Consider the following 21,983-nt stretch of genomic DNA (forward strand, 5'->3'; position numbering starts at 1 on the left):
AAAGGGATTAGCTACCTTTTAGATACCTGAGGAAGGTACAAAGAACCTTTAATAAAAGGGAAGGATTATCCTTACTATCACATTCCCCTTTATGGAACACTGGAAGATATACTGCCTGTTTAACTAAAGGCAAAAACGACCTTGGGTAAAAAGGATGGCCTTGGTGGAAAGACTAGGAGGGATCACTGCCAATTAGGATCCAGACCTCTGGGCATAGGCTACTAGGGATCCAACTTTCAGGAATATCCATTGAGAATGCGAGTTAAAAATCTCAAAAGGAGAGGCAAGAGTTCTAAGACCAGATCCAGATTCCACTGAGGCACCGGAGCTCCAAGGAGAGGGCAAATAAGCTTAACACCGAACTCCCTGAATCTAATGTCTGTACCATGAAATAACTAAAACTGGGATCCCCGGGAAATTAAGAGCTCAGCCTTTGTTACAAACTCTTTTGCAAAAAGGTCAGCATGGATAGGCACCAGCCTATATACCAAGTGATTATGTCACTGAAAAAGGTGTGTCCTTTGTCTCCATCTGCTGGTAGGTAAAGATAACCCACTAGCTTGGACTGGTGTAGCAGGATAAAAGGAAATATGTTTATTTCTAATTCATGGAATATAGTTCAAACTTTTTATTAAAGAAAAATTACATACAAATGCCTGGAATATATTGGTTTCTTATCCACTCTCCGCATGTACCACAAATCAATATACTACATTTTTATAAATTCTCCCCTTTCTTCAGATAAATCAAATGAAGCAAAAAACTCCCCCCAAAAAACCCCCTCCCCTGCAGCATTAATTCACATTTCCTTCAGATTAATAAATAACATGGTTTACAACTATCTATTACATTGCTATAGACTATTAAAATTACCATGTCTATTATGGATAATTAAGGAACTCACTCCAAGCTCTTGTAAATAGCTGCTGAATATGCGGTTCCCATACTTCCAAAAAACATTTTATGAGCAAAAACATATCTGGATTCTAAATTTTCCATCTGTATAATATCATGCAGCAGATTATGCCATCCCTAATAGGATAGTGGGTCTTCACCTCTCCACATGTCAAGAATACTTTTTTCCCAACAAAAAAAAAAAACCTCTTAAAATCAATTTTATCCCTTTGTCCTAGATAAAGGCAGAATATCACAATGCATGGTTAAACTGGTATCTATTTATATTATTAAGCCATCACCTTCAGATTTTTTTTCTTTTTGTTTGTAGGACCCTTACTCAGAGTCAGTAGAATGTGACAGACTCTTCTTATGGTATTGGGTCACTTTACTTTATTTGTATCATCTTTATCGTTTTTTTATCGTTATGAATAAAATTCACATATTACTAATGCATCTCTTATTTTAGGGCTGTAATGGCAGTCACAAATGATTTAAGAGATGATACTCATCGCAACTGGTGTCTCAAACTCAGTCCCGACAAGATCGCGTTTCAGACCACAAAAGGTCCTGCCTCAGGGGAATCACTCCTTCGAAACTGCTTCTCTATGACGTCCAGCAAAAATCCATCCAAATTCATCCAATTATTGATAGACTGCTCTTCTTAAGTCCATAACTATTTTCGCGGTCTGCATTTAGACTCGCCATACTTGAATATATATTGTGATATATTGGTTACCAATAAGGTTACTAGATAAAGGCAGGTCAAACAGAATAGTTTTGACTATGGTTTGAAGCATTTGGCCTAATCTCAGTTAAAAGCCTACACTAGATATAAATGCAACTTTTTTTTTTTTTTTTTTTAAGGAAATGAGCATCATAAGTTTGTTTGTATATTTTCAGTGAATTTTCAAAATGTTATATGCATAAGAATTAGTATATACAAGCATACATAGCTTCTACTCACATATTCCATATTTTATAAAAAGTCCAGAATACATACACATTTTCACTTTTGTGCGCACATATATGCATGTAAAAAAAGGGCGGTCTGGGGATGTTCCAGTACAGGGAATGCACTTAAGATGCTATTGTAAAAAAGACACACAGATTTGCCAGCTTACTTACCTAATTTTATACTTACTATTTGGCATAAATTATGGGGTAGATTTTCAAAGGGGTACGTGCGTAAGATACGCGCTTACCCCCCAAAAACCTATCCCAAACCCCCCCCCCCCGCACGCACCGAGCCTATTTTGCATAGGTTCGGCGGCGCGGCAAGCCCCGGGGCTTGCATGGGGGGCGTGTCGGGAGTGACGCGGCGTTTCGGGGGCGTGGTTCCGGCCAGAGGTCGTTCTGGGGGCGTGGCAGTGGCCCCAGGACCGGAACATGGAGCGCGGCAGCCGGCCCAACGCGCACAAAGTTACGCCTGCTTTGAGCAGGCGTAACTTTCGTGATAGAGGTGGGGGGGGGGGGTTTAGATAGGGCCGGGCGAAGGAAAGTTCCCTCCGAGGCCGCTCCGATTTCGGACCGGCCTCGGGGGGAATGGAGGCAGGCTGCGCGGCTCGGTGCGCACAGGCTGCTGATTTTGGGCAGCCTTGTGTGTGCCGACCCCAGATTTTAATGGATACGCGCGTATCTATTGAAATCCCGCGTACTCTTGTTCGTGCCTGGTGCACGAACAAAAGTACGCGTGTGCGCAGATTTATAAAATCTGCCCCATATATAGAAGGTATGGGTGATCTGGCAGGAATTCAAGCTGAAGAACCCGAAGGGCCTCGATAACCTGGAGAAGGACTGGGCAAACTGGTGGACTAATTAATAAAGCTGGCAATTTACTTGATGCACGTATGTTTAAAAATATACCAATGTATTTTTGCGCATAAAGTGTGCGCGCATAGTATTAAAATATGTAGGAAAAGTATACGCGTTCAATGCATTGATACGTATACATTCTTTCAATGCATTGAATGTATTTGCATATATGTTGCAGATTAGATATAAGTATATTTTATAAAAAATTTGTATATCATACAAGCAGGTTACAAAATATTAGCATAGATTTGCTTGCAGCCATATATGCCGCCACAGCAATTTGTTTGAAAGTTATCCTCTAAATGTATGTTTATTGTTATCTGCCCTGAACAATTTTGGAAATCGTGGAATACAAAACAAATAAACAAACATACTTTCATAAAGTAAAAGGTTTGTTGTCCTTACAAAAGATTCCTTTTAGTTTTGCCCACTACTACATTTCACAAAGATTCTCCCACCCTGTCATTTCTTTATCTTAAACAGAGTTAACATTTCAAAAGGCAAGGACCCTCAACTTTGTGTGATCCAACTCTAACAGGCCGATACAGTAAGGACGCGGTAGAAAAGGTGCGGCAGTGCCGGATGCCCGCTTGTTTGCCGCGCGCACAGCTTGGATCACATACCGCTCGATACAGTACTTAAATGGCATGCAAATGCAAGCCGCGTCCAAAACGCGTCCATGAAGCGCAATCCATTTTACTGTATAGGCGCTATACAGCGCCTATACAGTATCCTGGGTGCGCTGGTACCTGTTATTTCAAATGTCATTTCAAATGACAGGTACCAGGAAGTGGATGGTTCTCCTACACTCGGGCATCGGGGATTGCCAGTCCTCTCTCCCCTCCTCCCGAGGCTCCCCTGCCTCCCGGGGGCAGCCGGTGGCGAAAGCGGCTTCCAGCAGCCCCGCCGGCGAAGGTGCATGAACGCACGTCCAATTTGGGCGCTCAAGCAGCGAAGGCGCATGAGCGCACGCCGTGACCTGGACGTCAGAGGTCACGGCGTGGGCTAATGTGCCTTCGCTGCTTGAGCGCCCAAATTGGACGTGCGTTCATGCACCTTAGCCGGCGGGGCTGCTGGAAGCCGCTTTCGCCGCCTGCTGCCCCTGGGAGGCAGGGGAACCACGGTGCACGCCTCGGTAGGAAGGGAGAGAGGACTGGGGCTGCTGGAAAGCATGCAGTAAGTTTACTTTTGTTACAATTTCTATTTGCTTTAATAACATGTCAAGTCGAATTTAGCCCTGCGCCTTGCTTCGGGAGGGGGGGGGGGGGGGGGAGAGAGGACTGGCAATCCCCGATGCCCGAGCGTAGGAGAACCAGGCCACACCATGTTACTCGCTTGCTCCAACTCACCCACTTATTTGACCGGAGCCTGCCTATTGCTGTCACATCCCTCTAACGCCAGGGTCAGGGTAGGTGGTAAATTAGCGGGTTAAAGACGCGGCAATACAGTTGGTTAAAAAGGCGATAATCGGGCCGCACGTTACTGTATGGGAAGGAATAGCTAATCTGATCGTTTACATATCATATACATGCCGCGGGCGGAGAGGGATATGCGTTGATTTAAAGAAGCGGTAAAGATTGGTAAAAATGGATAGTGAATCGCGGGTTAGACTTACGCGGCCAAATTGTGGGTAGAAAGCAGGTTAGAAACAGGGTAACCGCGGCCGCGCTTTACTGTATCGGCCTGTTTGTTTTTATATTAAACCATACTGTTAAGTGACCATTAAACCACAGGCGACTAACTACTGTGGCATTAGAAACATCTTCCCCATCTTTTGCATTAGACCTGGCATTGCCTCCTCACATGTGGGGTGCTGTTATCAAATGCCTGAGAGGTGCCCCCTGCCTCTGTTAACCACAAATTAAAATTAAGCAGATTCAAGTACCCCATCAATAGCAACTCCCCTTTGTTGCAATCTCCTGGATATTCCCTTTAAATTACTATCCTGCCTATGCTACATACCAATCTAAACAAAGGTTCTATTTCCCCTTTCTAAAATAAGTCTAAATGCCTACTCCCGTCCTTGTAACCCCTGCCATTCAGTTACTTTAAGGTTATGCTATACAGAATGTGATACTTTTTTTTTTTTACCCTACCCCGCCCTTGCTAAACAGATTGTAGTCTGGTATAGGTATATCCCAGTCAGGAAACTCATTCCAAGACCAAAGCAGAGCTTTCTTAACTAGCAAGATGTATTTAAAGCACTGATACAGGAGACCCATAATGCAAATCAATACCACCTGCGCTGCCAGATGACCGACAAAAGTCAGAAAACTAGCACATGAGACCTCAGAGACTACCTCCTTCAAACATGGAGCAGCATAATGAAACAGTATTGTTCACTCTTCTTCCTGATGGGGGAGTAGAATGTGAACACAATAAGGATAATTTAACATCTCAAAATGCAGAGTTCAGGCCGCTGCTAACCAAATCCAGATTCCTTCTTTATTCTCATCAATTAAATTCTAATGGCTACTTTATAATTATAGTAAAACAAACAGTGCAATTTATTAAAATGTTCATGCACATCAAGAGAGTTTAAGGCCTTTGGCTTTTTCAACTCATCTTCACTATGCAGTAATTTTGCAGTAACTCACCCACTCTCCACACTCTGTTTTACTTCAAAATTTAGACTACCATTTTAAAGTTCATGTTTAATGCTTTGGAACTACTTCAATACTGAAAGTATGCGATTTCATACATTCAAACTAGGACAAACTATTTTTAACTTTTAAAGCTATTACTTAAAAAAAAAAATAAAAAGACACAAAACACCCCCACACAAAATGTTTAAAGCCAAAAATAGTAAAATAGTTCCATGTTGACGCAACCAGTGCTCTTCCAGTTACATTAGTCTGTTAAAACTATTAAAATAGTAGAGTTCATCATTGTAAAACAGCACATCCTACACACAAATTTTTCCACTGTACATTCTAGCAGAATCACTGTTTTGAAAACAGCTCAGCATCAAAACCATAAAAGTTAAAGAAAAATATGCAGTGTAATTTTCCAATAAATCAGTTTCCATCATGATTTACTTGTGATCTTTACTTTTCCTAGAGCTTTAAATAAAAAATAAAATAAATCTTCTTACAACACAGCTCTTTGCTGTCCGTGTGGCGCATGCCAGCCCCTAGGCTCTTTCAAAAGGCACGAGTTACGCGACAGGTCAGACATACTTGTGGAGCAAACTATTCTAGAATTATCCTAGAAAAATATGTGCATGTATATTGGACACATGCTAACAGACACAAAAAGGGGTTGAATTATTACAAGCCTGAAACTGGTCAGCAACCATGCCAATCAACAAAACTTAAATCCTGGCTACTGTAAATTTTGCAACAAAGAAGCAAAAACCCTCTCCAATTAATAATCAATACAGCAAAAAGAGAGGAAAAAGGATACAAATCCCATACACTAAAAATTCTATATAATAAGCAACTTATATGCTAGCAGATGACAATATCATCAATGACTGCCTCAAAGTTTCACTCTGCAGCCTCTCGCCACTCAATGGGCCGCAAGCCGTGATCGGTCACTGAAGCAGTTTGTTATTTGTAATCATTTATTGTCATCATGCTGCAAAGTCATTACTTTATTTTAATGTATGAAAAAAGTTATTTATTCTTTTAATTTATAAAACTGTGATAATCCACCACTAAAGAAATCTAGAGACCTAAATCAAATTATATTATATTTCCCACATTGAACTACCCCAAATCTAAAATCCTAATACCCAAACGTTGAAGAAACATATACTTAGCCACTTAATATAATATGGCCCAAAAAGGGCTCATGAAATATGAAACGCAACCATCTAGTTTAATTTAAAGCTGTCCCGACATGTTTCGATTGATACACAATCTTCTTCAGGAGATCTAAACAAGATATGAATATCGAGCAAATGTTCTTCAACCCCGGACAAAATAGCTGTCTCTCTCACCACATTCGAAAAATGGCGCCTCAGCGTCTGGCTGGGGGGGTTCCCCAGGACAGGGTTGAGAATTACTGCTCTAAGTGAACTTAATAACAGGTAATGGACTTCTCCTCCAAGAACTTATCCAATCCTTTTTTAAACACCGCTATACTAACTGCACTAACCACATCCTCTGGCAACAAATTCCAGAGTTTAATTGTGCGTTGAGTAAAAAAGAACTTTCTCAGATTAGTTTTAAATGTGCTACATGCTAACTTCATGGAGTGCCCCCTAGTCTTTCTACTATCCGAAAGAGTAAATAACCGATTCACTACTATCCGAAAGAGTAAATAACCGATTCACATCTAAGATAATTGAATTATGATTGTATAGGAAAGATGCATAAATGAACATCAGCTGTCGTTTATGGTTTGATGAAAGGCGCTATTGCTCCCAGGTTCATCCTAATTCAACCTTTTTTGTGTCTGTAGAAATACACCAGCTAAGGGACTTTATATCTGATAGAAAGGTTCCAGTCTTGGGATAAAATGCAGCCATATCAACCTGGGGGCTATAAACAGCTCATTACCAAGACATATTTTGTCTGCCTATACTTCTGAATTTGAAGGGTGAAATTTTTTTTATATGATGTATTTTACAATACCATGTACTAAATGTTCATACACACACTAGATTCACACAGTTTAAAAAAAAAAAAAGTTACCAAAACTTCATTAGCCAGCATTTCCAATCCCTTGGTGAAAAATTTTCATCTGGGTGCTACTGAAAATTTCACCAAATGTTTTAAATGTGAAAGAAAAGGCAATATTCTTTAAGAAGATATACTGGTTATTATACAAATATTCACATCTAGAAAGATGGAAAGATACAATTCAGAGTCAGACCACTTGAAATACAAAAGTACAGTGCCTTGTATAAGTCTTCAAACTCTTGCACATTTTTCACATTCTGCTGTTTAAAAAAAATGCAAATCAAAGTGCATTAAAATAGTTTCACTGATCTACACAACTTACGATATGCTTTCATCATGAAAGCAAGTATAGAAATATTCCAAAACAGAAATTAAGAATTTTAAAATCCCCAAAAGTCTAGATTGCATAAGTCTTCATACCCTTTGTCATAGCAAATCCAAATTAGCTCTGGTTCCAAAAAGTGCCTCCACAAGGCCTACAATAGGTTAAGTAGAGTCTCTCTCTGTCCCAATACTCCTGGAAGAAGAATCAAACTGCTTCTGTTGCATGAAGTGAATTTGAAGCAAAAGACTAAACATACTAAACAAGTAGCTGCTGAAAGAAGGGTAAGTGGGGTGTGGAAAAGCACAGTGAGCTATCTGTATGCAAACACCAGAAGTCTGAAAACAACATGGCAGAGTTAGAGTGTATGGCACTAGAGAAAGACATTGATATAACTGGCATCTCAGAGGCCTGGTGGGAAAAGGACAACCAGTGGGACATTATGATACAAGGGTATAGTATATATCAAAATGACAAGAGCAGATAGAAGCGGTGCTGATTTGACAATATATGTCAAGGATTCTGCAAGAAAAACGGCAACCTAGACCTTATAAGTCTCAAAGGCTTAACCAAAAAAGTTTTAAATTTTTTTATTGTTTATGTTATGTATGCTTATTATTTTCCCCATCCTAAAATATAGAAGGGCAGGCAATAAATATTTTAAATAAAATACATTTTTTTGAAAGTGTAAATAAACATGTGGATAAAATGTGAGCCAGCTGATATAGTGCACTTTAATTTTCAGAAGGCATTTAACAAAGTCCTTCATGAGATACTCCTCTGGAAATTAAAGTCATAGGATAGGAGACAATGTCCTAGTATGGATTTATAACTGGTCAAAAAGAGAGAAAACAGAAGAAAGGTAAATAGAGGACTGCCCCAGGGATCTTTATTGGGATCAGTGCTGTTTAACATTCATAAATGACCTGGAAAAGGGAACAAGCAAAGTAATCACATTTGCACATAACATTTTTCAAAGTTGTTAAAACAGCAGAGGATTGTGAGAACCTAAAGAAGGACTTTGTGAGACTAAGACTGAGCATTTGAATGGCAGATGAAATTTAATGTGGAAAAGTGCAAAATAATGCACAAAGGGAAAAATAATCCCAACTACAAGTATGTAGTGCTGGGTTCTGTATTGAAAGATACTACCCAGGAAAAGGACCGTGGAGTTCTTATGGGCAATACACTGAAATCCTCAGCGGCAGTCAAAAAAGCAAACAATGTTAGGAATGATTCAAAATGGAATGGAAAATAAAACAGAAAATATAATTTTCTCTGTATTAATTCGTAATGCGACCGCATCTTGAGTATTCTGTGCAGTTCTGGTCACACCATCTCAAAAAAGTCATAGCGGAACTAGAAAAGGTGCAGAGGAGGGCAACAAAAATGATAAAGGGGCTGGAATGGCTACCCTGTGATGAAAGACTATGCAGGTTAGGGCTCTTTAGCTTAGAAAAGACTGCTGAGAGGGATAAATAAAGGATAAGGTGTTTCTGTAGATAGCAGGATGAATTAGCCATGCTGTCTGGGAAGCGTCGCGACCCAAAGTAGGCAGAGTTTCCTCAGTGAGTCACAGAGCTTTGACTCTGTACAACTGCACGGTGATCTTCCCACGTGTATCCCCTATTCTCCTCAGTTTCTTTGTAGCCAAACGAGAGGTAATAAAAAAGGTGCCCTTTGTGGGACTGTCTAGGGAGGAGGGAGGGATCGCATGGCTAATTCATCTTGCTATCTACGGAAACACCGTTTACGGTAAGCAAACTTGCTTTTTCCCATTGATAGCAGGGCTGAATTAGTCATGCTGTCTGGGAGTCCCAAGCTCCCGGGTTGTGTCTATTTGGTATTTTTTTTGAAGTTCAGGACAGCAACCCATATGGTAGTAGACAGTCTCATCGGTTTTGAAGAGTCGATAAGACTGCTGTGCCCAGCGCTGCATCAGAGGTTGCTTGCTGTTGTAGACAATAGTGTGACGTGAAGGCATGAATGGACGACCAAGTTGCTGCTTTGCAGATGTCCAGTAATGGAACCTTGTTCAAGTGGGCAACTGATGCTGCAGTGGCGTGTATCTGGTGTGCCAGAGGCTTCTTGTGAAATCTGATTGTTTGTTGTAACAAAATAGAATGCACTGTGATAACCAACTGGCAATGGTTCTCTTAGAGACGGGTTGACCAGGATCATTTGGATTAAAGGAAGAGCTGAGTAGGTCTCATAGGAGATTGAGTCCTTTGTTTATAGTAAGCCAGAGACCATTTACAGTCCAGTGAGTGTAGAGGTTTCTCATGATCATTGGTATGAGGCTTTGGCATGAAAATGTGCAGAGTGATGGTTTGATTGAGATGGAAAGCGGAGACAACCTTAGGAATGAAGGTGGGGTGAGGACAAAGGGTAACTTTGTCGTGGTAGAATTCTAAATAAGGAGAGTAGTGAACTAAGGCTTGTAACTCACTTACTCTCCTAACTGATGTGATGGCTACTAGGAATACAGTTTTCCATGTTACGTATTTGATGTGGCTGGTGTCTAAGGGCTCAAAGGGGGGCAGCATTAGCTGCTCCAAGACAATATTCAGGTCCCATGGTACAGGTGGCTTTGTCACTGGTGGTCTGAGGCGAAGCATGCCCTTCATGAATCTGGAGATCAAAGGATGGTTAGAGATGGGCAGGCCATTATGAGAGTGATGAAAAGCTGCAATAGCGCTGATATGTACTCTAACTGACGTAGTGGCCAAACCCGCTTGGTAAAGCATATGAAAATACTCCAGTAGCTGTAAGGCGGTGGAGGAGAACGGATCTAGGTTCCATGGCTTACACCACGTCTGATAGCGATGCCATTTGCCAGCATAGTTATGTCTGGTTGAAGGCTTCCTGGATGCGATGAGGATTTCTTCAACTTGTGGAGGTAGGCCTAGGTGGTTTAATATTTGCCTTTTAATCTCCACGCTGTGAGATGGAGGGATTGATTCATTGGATGGAGGAAGGAGCCTCCTTCCTGTGTTAAAAGCTGCGGATGGTTCTCCAGCGGTATTGGTGGGAGAATGGAAAGTCGCATGAGATACACATACCATGGTTGTCTCGGCCATGCTGGAGCTATGAGGATCATGTCCGCTATGTCTTGAATACATTTCTGAATTGTCCTGGATATGAGCGGTATGGGAGGATAAGTAGTGGTGTCCACATGTATTTCTAAGATTGTTAAAAATAATGTGAAAATTATATAAATTTGTGATAATGTGTTAATACATGTTAATTATATGCAAAATAAAAACCTTAAAAAGTTTTGAATCAATTATATTTGACTATATGTATGTTAAATTTGATGTAGTACAATATTGTTAATTGGTGCCCTTATGGTGTTATATTGTTATTCATTAAGTACAATACAACTATACCACTAGTAAGTCAGGTGAGAGACCTTGGGGCCTCGCTTGACTCCAGAATGAACTTCAAAACGTTTATCAATACCACCACAAAGGAATGCTTCTTTAAGCTATATGTCCTAAAACAGCTAAGACCTCTCCTACACTTTCATGACTTCCGTTCAGTCCTTCAAGCCATTCTGTTCTCAAAGATTGACTACTGCAACGCACTACTACTCGGTCTCCCCGCCTCCTCTACCAAACCTTTACAGATGCTGCAAAATGCTGCAGCCAGGATCCTTACGAATTCTCACTGGAAAGACCACATCACACCGATCCTAAAAATCTTACACTGGCTACCCATCCACTATAGAATACTTTACAAGACTCTGACCATCATGCACAAAACCATCTATCAGCAATCCTCTCTCCAACTTACCATCCCTCTCGAAATCCATTCTTCCTCAAAGCCGATTAGAGCAGCATACAAAGGTTCTATCCGGGCTCCCCCCAACAAATACTCTATTCACAACTCCATTCAAAAACGAGCACTATCCACCGCTGGACCACATCATTGGAATTCGTTACCCCCGGATCTACGCCAGGAACAATGCCATTTAACCTTCAGAAAGAAACTGAAAACCTGGCTGTTCGCTCAAGCATACCGTTGAAGGAGCTTCAACAACCAGCACAGACTCTTCTCACCTCTCTCTTATTACCCTCCATCCCTGCTCTCTACTCCTCCCTCCCACCCCTTCTAGTCCCCACCCTTCCACTGCCCCCAGCGGTTGCCTCCTCTGATCCTTCCACAAAGGAACTCCTATGCTAGACACTGCTTATTTAATTACCTGCTAAGTTCAACACCTCCATGTTAACCAAATATGTTTTGCTATCCGAGTTATTGCTCTCGTTTAAACTAGTTCTTCTCTAATGACCATGTTTTTCACTCCCTGTTTATTGTAACTTTGTCTTTCTCTATCCGTGTTAATTGTTTTTTTTCCCCCCAGTTTATTGTAAACCGGTACGATAAGACTTGTCTTGAGCATCGGTATATTAAAAGAAGTTAAATAAATAAATAATGAATAAGTATAAGGGCCATTTTGTAGCCTTTTGTGTTACGGAAGATGGTGAGGGTCACATTTCGATTTAAAGTCCATTCGTGTGGGTGAAAAACCCTGCTTAGGCGGTCCGCCGTTACGTTGTCCAGACCCAGAAGGTAAGTGGCCTGGAGGGATACCTGGGCTGTATTTTCCCACTGGAGTATTTGAATCGCTTCTCGACACAGTATCCATGAACCAAACCCTCCTCCTTTGTTTATGTAAAACATGGCAACCTGGTTGTCGGTGTACACCAAGAGACCTTTTCCCTGGACTTGAGAAGAGAAGGTCTGAAGCACCCTCCAGATTGCGCGTAACTCTAGGAGATTGATTTGGTATGTGGATTCTTGAGGAGACCAAAGTCCCTGAGTTTTTAGGTCTTCGAGATGGGCTCCCCAACCTTTCCTGGAGGCATCCGTTGTGAGCGTTAGCTGATGAGGGGGGCAACCTGAAGGGAGCTCCTGAGGCTAGGTTGCTGGGAGAGAGCCACCACTGAATGTCTGCTTTATTGGTTTGGTGAGTTGAACTCTGGAGTTGAGGGGCTGCAGGAACTGTGACCATTGAATTTTGAGGCCCCATTGTAAGTGGTGCACTACATGGATGGCGGCCACCATTTGGCCCAAAAATTGAAGAATCTATCGTGTTGATGCTTGATTTTGGCTGAATAAGTTCTGCACTATGCCGGAAAGCATCTGCGTTCTGTCCTGGGGAAGGTAAGCTCTCTTCTACGGTACTGATGAGAGCTCCTATGAATTACAGAGTTTGCGTAGATTGTAGGTGTGATTTCTCGTGAGAAACCCCAGTGTCTGGAGACAGTTGATCGTGCGTATCGTGTGTGCTTGTAGCGTAGTTGGATCCGATGCCCCTAGCAACCAGTTATCTAGATAAGGGAATATTTGGACCGATAGTTGTCTGAGATGAGCCGCCACCACCACCGCTAAGCATTTCGTGAATACTCTTGGGACTGAGGACAGGCCAAATGGCAGAACTTTGTATTGGTAGTGCATGTTCCGAACTTGAAAACAGAGGTAGTGCCATGAAGACGGGTGCATGGGTATATGGGAGTACGCATCCTTCAGTTCGATACAGCATAGCCAATTGTTGGGCTGTAACAGTGGTAAGATGTTCTTGAGAGAGGTCATCTTGAACTTCTCTTTCTGGATATGTTTTTTTGAGGTTTCGTAAATCCAGGATGGGGTGGAGACTCCCCGACTTCTTTGGGATGAGAAAGTATTGGGAATAGAATCCCTGATTTTGTTGTTGAAGAGGGATTGATCGAATAGATTTCTGAATCAGCAGATTCGCAACCTCTGCGTTGAGGGATGATGAGTGGGAAGATGTGCTCCGTAGAGGAGGTATGTGGGGAAGAGATAGGAGGGTCAAGAAGTTCAGGCGATAACCTTCCTTGATTATGTTGAGCACCCATTGATCTGCGGTGATGGACTCCCAGTGGCTGAGAAAGAAGCGCAGACGTCCTCCTATAAAATGCTGGTGGGGGTGGCTCTCTGGCATTCAAAAAGCAGGTGGTTGCTTTTGTGGAGGTGCAGGAGTTTGTTTCGGTTGTTGCTGTTGACGAGACCTGCTCCTTGATTGAGTGGATTGCGAGGAATGCCTTGACTGACCATATTGCTGAGACCTGTAGGGTATAAACGGTCTGGAGGATGGTCGTTGGTAGGACCTCCTGTGATAGGAAGAATAGAATCTTTGATGGGTCGGTGAGAGAGAGTACCGCCGTGCTCTGCTCCTTTAGATGGGACATTGTTTCCCCGAACTTGTCACCAAATAAGTTATCCCCCACGCATGGGATGTCTGCTAATTTTTCGTGAACGTCGTCACAAATCGCACTTGCTTTTAGCCAAGCAAGTCGCCTGGCTGTTATGGCTGTTGAATAAGCTCTTGCAGAAGATTCAAAGGCTTCGTAGACTGATCTGAGTAAGTGTCGTAGACCTTCTTCAATGTCTAGGAAGGCCTGTGGGAGGGTGTTATCCTGTGCTAGGCAAATGGGGCGCAGTTTCTGAAGACACTCATATAGGTATTGTGTCACGTAAAATTGATGATGATGTATTTTTGTAGACAACATTGTGGAATGGTATATTCTTCAGCCAAAATCGTCCAAACATTTGTTATCCTATTCCGGTGACGCATTTGCCTGTAACTTGGAACGTTTTGCTTTTGCTAACGCTAACTCAACTATGATGGAGTTATGGGGAAGTTGAGTGCATTCATAGATGGCATAATTTCTCATTCGATACTTCATATCTGTTTTACAAGATACGGCGGTTGTAAGGAGGTTTCCCACATCTTATACAGGACCCCATCAAGGACTGAATGAGGTGGTAAGGCTGTTGGTTCTGGTGGCATCTCGAAGATCTTAAGAATTCCCATCATCTCAGCTCTGGTATCGGGGATTTTTCCCATCTCCACTTGAAGATTTCCCATCTTCTCTATGAATTTAGCATATGAGAGGTCCTCCGGCAGTGAATAAGGCTCTGGTAAACCTTCCGGTGGGTCAGAGGGCATTCCCGTTGAGGAATTTGGGAAGGATGAAGTTATGTGTGAACCCGGACTGTGTGGGAGAGCCAATGATGGAATGTCAGCTGGATCAGGAGGTCTAGGGGCAGGTGATGGAGGTGGAGAGTGGTTAGGAGACTCTACCGGTAGTTCCGATTTTGCATGTTCAAGATCTTCAAAAAATGAACTCAAAGCCTGCAAAATTTTTAACATGGTCATGGATGCAAGGGTACCTGGCTGTGGTGGTAAGTGCCCTGGCATTGGGGATGGTCTTGTAGGCAAAGCAGCCAATATATTTTGTGGAGACGTTCTTCTGAGCTGAGGTGTAGGTGGAATGACTGGTGATGGTCTGTGCCTTTTTACAAGGGGTACCTGTAATTGAGGAGATAGCCTTTTGGTGCGAGACACCGAAGACAAATCGGAAAAAGAACCTCCACTGAGTGATGACTCCTTCAAGGACTGGGAATCCGGGTCAGAAAGGAGCTCAGTATCTATATCCAGACTGTCACGTGGACGTTTTGGTGTTGTAGAGCATCCAGAGTGAGTGGATGAGGTTCATGGGTGTGTTTGTCCTTATGAGAGCTTTTATGGAGCAGAAGTTGTTGTTCCCGACCTGGTGGTATCAGTGAACCCGAGGCGTGCGTCACATGCGTCGCAGTTTGAGTGTCGCGTGGGGTGCGTCGTAGGCGTGGAACGTTTTTCATGCGCTGTACGTACTGATGGCTCCGCGTGCTTCGAGTGTGTCGAAGATGCGCTGTGTGCCGAAGATGCTCCGTGCGTCAATTTCTTCTTATGCTTCGAATGTGTTGAGTCCTTCGGTGCCGGAGAGCGGGGTCGACCAGGAGCAGAGCCCTGCGGCCTGATCGACGCGCCCGCAACTCTTTTCCGGTGAGGTACCTCTGCTGGAGCCCCGGCTTTCTTAGGAGGCTCTAAGGGTCTGTCGAACTCGAGCCCGGTACCTGGAATGGCATGGTGCATCTTGGTCGGTCCATGGGAGGAGGCCCTCTTTGTGGACGCTTTACCTTTCTTCGCTGGTCCCAGCAAAGAATGCATGGAGGCTGTTGGGGCATAAGAGACCATTCTGAGTCGCTTCATTTTCTCAGCTCGCTGGTGCTGGGCCCTCCGAGACATCTCTACACGAGACTTGGTCGTGGTCTGGGCCCAAACAGATGTAGCAACAGTTATGTCCATCAGTGATGGACATAACTTTGCCACACTGACAGTATTTAAACCCAGATGGCTTCGGAGCCATCTTGGATCGAAAAATATTTGAAAATCGCAAAGATTTCCTGAAGTGGAAAAATACATTTTCTGAGGAAGAATCCCGCGTGCGACTGGCTCGCAGAAAAAAAGAAACTGAGAAGAAGAGGGGAAACGCATAGGAAGATCACCGCGCAGTCGCACAGAGTCCAAGCTCTGTGACTCACAGAGGAAACTCCGCCTACTTCAGGTCGCAACGCTTCCCAGACAGCATGGCTAACTCAGCCCTGCTATCGACGGGAAAAGTTAATCACCCTTTCAAATACTAAAACAAGGGGACACTCCATGAAACTAAATTAATAGATATAAAACAAGTCATAGAAAGTACTTTTTCACTTAGAGGTCAATTTTAAGACCTGCGTGCATGCGTCCATGTGCGCGCGGTTCTTGGCGGTGGCACATTATAAAATAAGATATCAATGCGGGCAGGTGGCCTCCTCCGCGCATCCGCCATTCAAATGCTCAGTCTCATAAAGTCCTTTGGGTTCTCACAATCCTCTGCTGTTTTAACAACTTTGAACAATTTTATGTGCAAATGTGATTACTTTGCTTGTTCTCAATATAGGAGCAGACTGGGAGGGAACTTCCCTATTCCCCTACCTAACCTTCCTACCCTTTCCCCTCTCCTCCCGACCCCTAACCCCTTCCTAGCTATTTATGGTTTGTTTTTTGTTTGATTACTTACTGCTCCTTGGGAGCAGAAATAATCTCAGTGTGCCGGCTGGCTACCAGCATGTGCTTCCCCGGGACAGTGTTAAATGGCATTGTCCCGGCCCGCCCTCTGCCCTGCTCCCTGGCTGGCCCCTTTTCAAAGGCCCGGCACTTTGGCAAGTAACAGGGGTTACGTGCGTGGCCGGGCACTTCCAAAAATGCGCGCATCACGCGCAGGGCCCAGCCACACGCATAACCCCCCTAATTTACACGCGCAGGGCTTTTAAAATGTACTTGTTAGTGCACAATCAAGCTGTGGAATCTATTGCCAGAGAATGTGATTAAGACAACTATTAAAGAGGAAGTTTAAAGGAGTTTGAGACACGTTTCTGGAGGAAATGTTCATAAAACATTATTAGCCAAGTAGACTATAAAAGCTATTCTATTCCTGGGACTGAGTAACAAGAAATAGATCTACTTTTTGGGATCTGCCACATATTGTGACCAAGACTGGCTACTGTCAGAAAGAGGATGCTGGGCTCAAAAGACCTTGATCTGACCCAGCATGGCATTTCTTATGTTCTTATGATGTCACTGTTGAAACTGTATGCCTGCTATGACATCATTAATCAGATTCTTATGACCACAGTATCACATTACATATGGAATCAGGGAGCTGAAAGTGTGTTACATATGGAATCTGAAGTAGTAGAAGCATGCAATTGTACTGTAAGATCCTCTTAAGCAACAGGCTAGGGTCTACTTTAAATTCCTTTAAAGAACAAAGAGAAATCTGTCTCAACTTCTGCTCTTTGGGCCAGTTTTTGCTAGATGTGCTGCCAATAGTCCCAGAGAGTGCACAAGGGCAAAAGCCTCTCTAACAGAGACTTCCAAGCAAAAAACACAGAAAGCAAAAATCACCACCTATAGCTCCCCCCACAAAAACACTAAATCTCACAGCAATCCACAAATATTTCCTGCAATATACAAAAAGGCTCATAAATAAGCCCACAAAAATAAAAAAAACTTGTGATGATGTAGTCCAAAGAAAAGATGGAAAAAATCTTGATAGATCACCACCTCTTCTTGCAGTCTGTAGTTTCACCAAAGGAAGACAACACAAGTCCTCCCATTAGTTTAATCCAACAGAGCAACTTCAGGACAGTATTAAACACCAGTTCCATCAATGCATAAGCAGAACGTCGTCACCAGCCACAATATGAAAATCAAAGTTCTGCTGATCACCTGACATGTTTTTCACATAGTTTATTCGGGGGTAAATATCACTGTAACCCCTCAACAGTGCCTTCACATCATAAAATGACTCCGCATCTCTTCAATATCTCACCGGGCACAGATATCTTGTATCAAGCATACATATCGTATTTGTAGGTCCTCTTCTGGTGCAACTACAAACTGCAAGAAGAGATTGTGATCAGTCGAGATTTCGTCTCACTTTCCTTTGGACTATGTCATTGCAAGGATTTATTATGGGCTCGTTTAAGATATAGAAGTACTTGTGGATTTCTGTGAGATTTAGAGGCCAATATTCAGAAAGCCGTTTAGTAGAAAAGTTATCCAGCTAAAGACAGCCGGAAAACTTATCCTGTATACTCAGCGGAATAAATGTCTCACTTAATATACTTGTATAAAAAGTTATCCAGCTACATGTTTGGAAGAAGCCTGTGTGGGCTCCCATCCTTTTGTGGAGACATCTGTTGCCAATGCCACTTGATGAGAAAGTAAAGTGGTGCCCCTTCCTGAAGGATAAAGGGTTGTAGCCACCAGCAAAGCTCCTGTTTCATTTCCTACATGACATCCACTGAGGACATCAAGTGTTAATTGCTCCCACTGTAGGAGTTGCATGTGAAGGCAGGTTATTTATTTTATTTATTTATTTATTTAAAGGCTTTTATATACCGGAGTTCATGTACTAGTACATACCACTTCGGTTTACACAGAACCAATATTGGAAAATTACATCATGTAATGGCTCATGTAGTGAAACTACATGAGCCATTACATGATGTAATGAAACTACATGAGCCACTACTGCCATGTATCCCAGAACAACTAGAATTTCCCTGGCTGCTGCTGATCTGCATTTAGCAGTCGGGATACCTGTTCTGACAGGTGAAAGCGCTCTCTTGCAGGAAGTCTTTCCATGTTCCTATGAATTTCATTCTCTGGGTGAGAATTAGAATTGTTTTTTAAAAGTTCACCAGGAGTCGAAATGATTTCTGCAGGGAGGTGAGAATACCTGCCCAAGAAGTCACTGTTAACTAGCCATTCAGGTAAGGGAAGACCTGGATGCCTTATCGGCAAAGGTTAGCTACTACTACGGTTAGGCATTTGATAAAGACCCTCGGTGCCGCTGATAGTTCAAAGTGGAATACTCATTACTGGTAATGAGAAAAGTCCACCACAAAGCATGCACAGAGTCAGCGAAAGGGATGAATGGGAACATGAGCATAAGCATCCTTCAAATCTAAGGGTGTTTCTTCTTCCCCAACAACCTTCCCCTATGCACGGAAGTCACTGGTAAGTTAGTGAACAAATTTTGTCGGAAGCACTGTAACCCAGTATAGACGATAGAGCAGCCTGTTCCAAGGCTCGAAGAATTAATGTATCAAAACTTGAGGCATTCCATGTTCTGGGGTTCGATGCATCAAGGTCTTCTGTGTCAATGATGCAGAGGCCTTATGCCCCAATGGCAATAATGCATCATACACTGGAGAATGTTGCACTGATCGAGCCAAGGCTCATTGCTTTTTCGGAAGAAGAATGTACCACCAATTCCAAAGAGTTACGCTTCTTCTTCTTCTTAGTAACACCCCTTTTCTGCTTATTCTACCCCAAGGACTCAGCTTGTTCCATCGAAGGGAGAGACTTATTCAAGGAGTTTCTGCTCAACACTACACCCGAGAAGCATGAAGAGGATCCACTCCAGGAGGAGGATTGACTGCAACTCCTCAGTCTTACGCAGCTCCTCATTTTCTAAGCCCTGGACTTCTGGGATTCTGGAGACATCTGGTCATAATGGTAGTAATTTGCCAGGTCATGGTCTGGTCCAAGGCAGCAGTAACAGAAGTCATGTCCATCTGCAATGGACATGTTCCTAGCACATAATGGAGAAATTACTTACCTGATAATTTTGTTTTCCTTAGTGTAGACAAATGGACTCAGGACCAGTGGGTTTATGCTCCCCTGCCAGCAGATGGAGACGGAGAAGCTAATGTCACAGTATACATAACCCTGCATTGACCACAACCTGCCAGTATTCTCTTCAAAAACAACTGTGGACAGACTAGCAAAAAACTTGATTAAAATCATGATTAAAAACAGGTAACCAGCACTGTACTCAACCAACAATAAACACTGAACTCACATAAGATTCTAGGTACCCCAAGCTAGGGACTGGATGAACACTAACCAGTAATTCCTTAGGATCAGACCCGCACAGGAGGTCTATTGACACACTCATGCAGCAGCCGAGGGTGGGAAGCTGTCTACACCGAGCCAAGCTGTCTACACTAAGGAAAACAAAATTATCAGGTAAGTAATTTCTCCATTTCCTAGCATGTAGACAGATGGACTCAGGACCAGTGGGATATACCAAAGCTACTCCCCCAACAGGGTGGAAGGCTGCCCACGGTCCAGTCAACACCGCACGTGCAAAGGCTGCATCCTCCTGGACCTGCACATCCAGACGATATAATCTGGAAAAAGTGTGTAAGGAAGGCCACATTGCAGCTCGGCAGATAGCAAATGGAGACAACAGACTAACCTCTGCTCATGAGACTGCCTGGGCCCTAGTGGAATGAGCCCTAACCCGAGTAGACAATGGCTTTCCAGCATCCACATACATGGCCGTGACCGCCTCATTAATCCTTAATTACTTGAAATATTTCAAAATGTAAGGTAAGGAAGCAGCACGGCGCAGCCAGGAGGGAGCCCAATGGCAGCGTTTCTGCTGCAAAGAGATCCTGATGGCATCAGGGTGAGTGCAGGCCGACTGTGGCACAGGAATTAGTGTCGGCCCGTTACATATTTTATTGAGTTTTTGTCTCTATGGCCAGTTTCTGTTCAAATTCATTTTTTTAACCTGCCTTATCAATGCTTTAAATCTAATTTTGCTAATGCTAATGTTTTTTCCTTTTTCCAATTTTTGAAAGAAGTTTGTTTTCTATGTTCCTCATTTTATCAAAGTATCCCTTTTGAAAGTTTAATGCTAGAGCTGTAGATTTACTTAATTTCGTTCCCTCTAGTTATTAAGTCCAATATGATTCCACTATGATCACAGTTACCTCTCACACCAAATTCTGCATTCTGCTAAGAATTAGGTCTAAAATGGCTCTTCCTGGTCCAACTGCTCCATGAACTAGTCAATGTATCTCCTTGTTGCTGAATTCTCTACTATGTATGTGACACACATTTTCCTGAAATTGGATGAATATTCAAAGTTATTGTGGGGGGGTCATAGACATGATGACCTTATAAGTTCTGTTTGCCTGTAGGGAAGTAGTGGGAAAAATGGGGGAAAAAGTCAGGTACCTGCAAATGAAGCCATATAGTGCTGTAGTTCTAGTTTCTGTCAAGTTCCAGTTGAGCTGTATGCCCAGAGGAGGAGAGACCTGTATGGGAAAAATATTGTGCACCTTTTATTGTGGCCACACTCTGCTTTCAGAAATCTCCTTTCAAGCACAGTACAATATCCATGTTTTACATATCAGAAAGCTGCCTGCATTGGTGTTATGATGGTGGGCAGTAGAAGAGCACCTTTGTTTGTTAAGATTCTTAATGGAGTAACTAAAACATTTTTAAAGCTTTAAATCAGGGCTTCCCAAACCTGTCATGAGGATATCCAGAATGAATATGCATGAATGAAATTTGCACATCATGGAGACTCAGTATATTCAAATTTCTCATGCATAATTCACTGTAGATATCCTGAAAACCCGACTGGTTGTGGCATCCCCATGACAAGTTTGGGAAGCCCTGCTTTAAATAATACCTTTTTCGGGAATTAATTTAGTAACATTCAGAATGAAAAGTATGGGGAGCCCTAATATTTTATTTAGCTACCAGTTAAATTAGCTAAAACAACATTACTGATTTCACTCAATTTGAGTTGTTGACAGTTTAAGGGCATCCTTAATATAATATTGCTTTGAGGTTTACCTTTGTTAATCTATTTAGACCTTTGCAATGGAATTTGAACTTTGCACTGTAATGTACAGTGCTAAGCTACACGCCTTCATGATTATTTGAAAGCTGCTTTCTAAAGCTGGTATACTCTTGAAACTTACTTTAAGCAATAAACATGTCTCATTTCTCTCAAATCATGCTACTTTTACAAAGGATGAAAGTGTTTGTGTTTGCCCGGCCCATTGTTTGTTCTCTGTGCTATCTTTGTTTATAAAGAACAGCTGAAATTATTTAAAAATCA

The 21,983-nt window shown here is 42.5% G+C and overlaps 1 protein-coding gene across 4 annotated transcripts in view; it reads right to left on the minus strand.

Annotated features, from left to right (window-relative positions):
- The window catches only part of RNF19A (ring finger protein 19A, RBR E3 ubiquitin protein ligase), a 217,993-nt gene that overhangs the window by 134,427 nt on the left and 61,583 nt on the right, over positions 1 to 21,983 (minus strand). Inside the window, exon 2 of one of the 4 annotated variants that reach the window (XM_029591802.1) lies at positions 21,089 to 21,168. The exons of the other annotated variants lie outside the window; for them this stretch is intronic. The gene's annotated coding sequence lies outside the window, so the exon portion shown is untranslated. The remainder of the gene's footprint in view (positions 1 to 21,088; positions 21,169 to 21,983) is intronic. 4 annotated transcript variants of the gene reach the window in all.

Source organism: Rhinatrema bivittatum, chromosome 2 (genome assembly GCF_901001135.1).
Source record: "Rhinatrema bivittatum chromosome 2, aRhiBiv1.1, whole genome shotgun sequence".
In the NCBI taxonomy this organism is placed as follows: Eukaryota; Metazoa; Chordata; class Amphibia; order Gymnophiona; family Rhinatrematidae; genus Rhinatrema; species Rhinatrema bivittatum.